Raw genomic sequence first — 4312 nt, forward strand, 5'->3', positions numbered from 1 at the left:
CGTGCGGTGCCAGGGAGCTCCGTGGCGGTGCGCGGGCCGGGTGCCGCCGGGAGCAACTCCTGCCGAGGGGGCCGAGCGGGCTCAGGACGGTGGAGCCTTTTCCTCTGTCGTGCGCAAGGCGGAGGCACCCCAGCTTCTGCACCGCCCTGGCGCGGCGGAGCTAGTGGTGTGTTACGAGCTGGCCGGTTGGGCTGCCGCAGCCTTCCCTCGATGAGCTGCGGTGATTTTGGTCCTTGGGACAACAACCTCTCTTCTGGTGATCAGTGTTTCACTGTGAAATTTATGTTTCAAATGCGTGTTGCTCAAAACCTGATTTTTTCATGAAAAATAACTGAAAAAGTCACTGAATGTAGGGTAAACAAGTAAGACGACTTGCCCCAAGGAAGTCCTGTAGCACTTCTCGGTCTTGAAGACCCCCGTTGAGTACGTCCAACTTCATTGTGATGCTGCTTCTTTAAATTTTTACCCAGACGATCGTGCACACCATGCTTTTCTTCATCACTGTTCCTTGTGCTGGTGCAGGTGCACAGCTTGCACCATCTTTTATTAGCGCATACACATCCTTTGGTCTGGCAGGGAGGGAGAGGATGTGTTTCACAAGCACTGGGGATCCCGTCAGCCACTGACTAGTCCAAATAGCGCCCGGCACCCCCGTCCTGCCCTGCCGCAGTTTGGTGCAGCGTGGTTCTCCTTGCAGGGACTGCCACCAAATTCCTGCTTGATAGCTTCTGTGCTTCAATAGACAGCCTTTGCGTGACGGAAGACGGCCAGAGTAATTTTCTCCCTTTTTGGTATAAGATTTTGAAAATGGCGTTCACCGATAGCAGTTACTGCAATTTGAGGGGTAAAGATGGCAAATTAATTCCTCCAGTTTTTAAAAGCGGTAGCCGAAATTGGCCGTGTGAATCTGGCATCGGGAAACACGCGAGCTAATCGTGCCCCTTTTGTTGGAGGGTGAGAGTGCCTGGTTTTCTTTGTCTTCCGGCTTTCTGGTGTCTTGAGCAAAGCGTACGTGAAGCGGAGCACTGGGGTGTGTGTCCTCAGCTGACCTGTCCTTGGCACCTGAGGAGTGGGGTTGGTCCTTGCGCAGGGAGTTGCTCGGTAGCCTTTGCCCAGCCTGGAGCAGAGGGATTCGAGGGTATAGAGAATTTCTTTGCACAGTTTCCCTTTCAGGTCTTAGTTTAGTGCAACTTCTTCTTAATAAAACTTTATACCTTAGTAAAAAAGTCCAGAAGTACATTTCTGAAATGACTTTGCATTGGGGCATGCCAGATAGATAGTGCTTGCTTGGTTGGCTGGTCTTCTTTCAGTGAAACTTGATCATCCGTTCTAGACGGTTTCCTTCCCAATGCCAGCTTGGCTTTCGAGATGCAGCCCTTGTCTTTGTGAGAACTGTTTCTGGACGGGTAGGTGTTCCTTTACTTGTGATTTGTTGTGTTCTGGCTTATGCGTTTCTTTTTTCCTTCCCTTTTATGTCTTACCGTCTCATCCCATCTTGTCCCTTTCCAACTAGGAGCATCCCCATCCCCAGCTTATTGCTACAGCAGGCTGCCATTACATATAGTAACCCCTTTAATAGGTTAAGCTGTACCCTAAAAGTATTTTTAATTCCCATTATGTCTTTTGGGTTCTTGATTAACCCGTGTTTTATTTATTGTGGAAGCTACTCACTGCTAACTGCTACTGTAGTGTCATTACCTTCTATTTTTCTCTTTCTTGGGTAACGCATTCCCTAAAATGCCTGTTTTCCAGTCGCAGTTCCCATTCCACCCTCTTTCTTTCATGCCGTCAGTGTCTGGTCTGACAACACGCACCAGTCGTTCAGGTTCCTGTGTTGTGTTACCCAGGCTCCTGGCGTTTGTGTACTCCCATTCCAGTTGCTTCTCCCTGGCCGTTCGTTTTCCCTGGCCTGGTTAAGCATAGTCTTTGCATGAAGTGTCATCTTCCACATGACATCAGCGTTGTTACCTACAGGAATGTACTAGGGCGCTTGGGGGCACGATGACCTTTCAAGGCTCCTCCCAGCACCCTGTTGCTGTATTTCTCTCCTCTGATATCCCTTCTGTTTCCCGCCCGCTGTCCGTCTGTCTAGCTTCCAGCCCCTAACAGTGTAACTGTTTCTCCGTCCTTTTTGTATTAGTTCTGGTCTCCCACCACGCATCCTTTTGTGCCACTTTCTGTTTCAGGACATTTCTGAAACTACTCACACCTTCCATTATGCCAAGGAGCTGGTCTTAACACCACCCCCTGACCACAGCAACAGGCCTACGTGCCCCCTTATTTATTTCCCCCATGTTCCTGAAGCTTCCTCCTCTCACCTATCGACCCCCTTCCTCCCAGTTTATTTTGAACAAACCTGTGACTTGGCACACCTCGCTGTCTCCAGGTTTTTCCTGCGAGTTCTGCGTCTCTCACCCTGCTTTATTCCTCTGTAGGAGGGTCTTCACCCCAATACCACCTGCAACTCTGTTATCCTTCCCTGCACAGACATTTGGTTCGTGCCAGGTCTCCCACCTGTAGCACTCCTCCCATCACTGCTCATGTTTTCTTTCAGAATACCAACTTTTTACAACTGGAATGGGAGAATCAGCAGAGCTGTATCATTTTGTTGGAATGTTAATGGTTACCACCAACTGTTTTTTTTTAATCTCTCTAAGATAATTGCTGCTGCTGCTAACCAAATTCTGTTTTCTCCACTTTCATCAGTCACTATATATATCCCTACTGATACCCAATTGTTCCCTGAAATTGTGCAACTGGGTGTGACATTCAAACACTGCTGCTTTACCTTGCAGCAAAGAAACACCACTGACTTGTAGGCCCAGCCATGTGCTGAAGTCAATGACATTGCATTCAGAGCCACCTGAATTTAATCCTGCAAAGCTGATTCTTCTCACATCCAGAGCCGTAGCTGTTACCGGCAGCGAGGGAGTCACTGCAGATAAAAACGCAGGGCTGGAATTCCCCTGCTAGTTACTGAAACTACTCGTGCTAGCTGACCTGGTTGCATTACTGTTCCAGGCTTGTCCCAGGAGAGAAGCCATCTGACTGGGACCGCATTCCTCCGGCACAATGGTACGTGTGATGATGCCCATGTTTGGAGTAGATCTGAAAACTACTCTCATATAGAAGTCTCCAAAGAGCCCATAAACATAACCAAAATAAGCCATGGCAAGCGTCACTAGCAGTTGCAAGGCATTGCGCTGCTTTAGCAAAATACATATATATTCAAGCTTTGCTTTTCTACATACAAAATTTATATTTAATTCCAGGAGTTTAGATCTGTTTATCCATCAGGGTGACAGAGGGTTCCAGCTCGGGGCAAGAATGAGAGCAGGCAAACCGGCCAGCAAACCTTGCCTGGCCAAGGGGCCAAGGAGGCTCCTTGATTCTCGAATTCTGAAACGTTTCTGTGAAGGGATTTGCAGTATTTTAACTACATCTGTTGAAACAGTATGAGGAGGCAGTACCATGTTTTTGGTGGATTTGGAAGCAATTCTAGTTGATGAGTCTCCCTGTGCTGCCACAAATCACCTCTTCAGGTGTGCCAATAAAACTGGCTGTGGAACTGCGCGTTGTGGCCCAGCTCCCCAACACGTGGTGTGAGGACAGGAACTTCCTGAACTAGTTTCACCACTGAAAATTCATCACTGGATATATCGAACCACACCCTTGTTTAAACTGATGCAACGTTTTCACGTAAAGTCCAAACTAGAGGACTGCCGCTCCTGGTGCAAGTGAAACTCCGGAGTGCTGAAAGAAAAGCAAGCTTAGCTACCGAAACAAAAAAGGGACTCACCAATTCCTGGTGTGCAAACAAAACAGCTTATTTCATTAAGAAGCTGTTCCAGAAACAAGGCACAGATAAGGTATAATTATCACCATTAAGGATAGCGCAGGGATGTGGCTGAGGCTCCAGTCGGCAGTTCAGAGATGTTACACGTCCTTTCTAGACTTCCTCTACAGGCACATGGCGCAGTTTTGCTATTAGAGATGTAGAGCCTGTACACAGAACTTGTGTAACCGCACACCGCTTGCCTAAGATCAATTCCACATCATTCTCCAGGCCACGGCTGACGTTGGCTTCAGTGTCTCCTAACAGGCATACAACCGCGTTGCTGCTGCAGAAGGGCACTGGATGCTGAACAAGAACATGAGCAGCTGCGGAAAGGCTGCAAGGAATTGTTCTACCCGTACTTGAGGGAAGTGACAACTTCACATCTGAAAAGGGTTAGTTTTAAATATGAAAGGCTGCAAAGGAAATTTCTCAAGCAGGGCTGCATTTAACTCGTGCTGAGCTGGGGCCAAATCT

Source organism: Pygoscelis adeliae, unplaced genomic scaffold (assembly GCF_000699105.1).
Source record: "Pygoscelis adeliae isolate BGI_AS28 unplaced genomic scaffold, ASM69910v1 Scaffold145, whole genome shotgun sequence".
NCBI lineage: Eukaryota > Metazoa > Chordata > Aves > Sphenisciformes > Spheniscidae > Pygoscelis > Pygoscelis adeliae.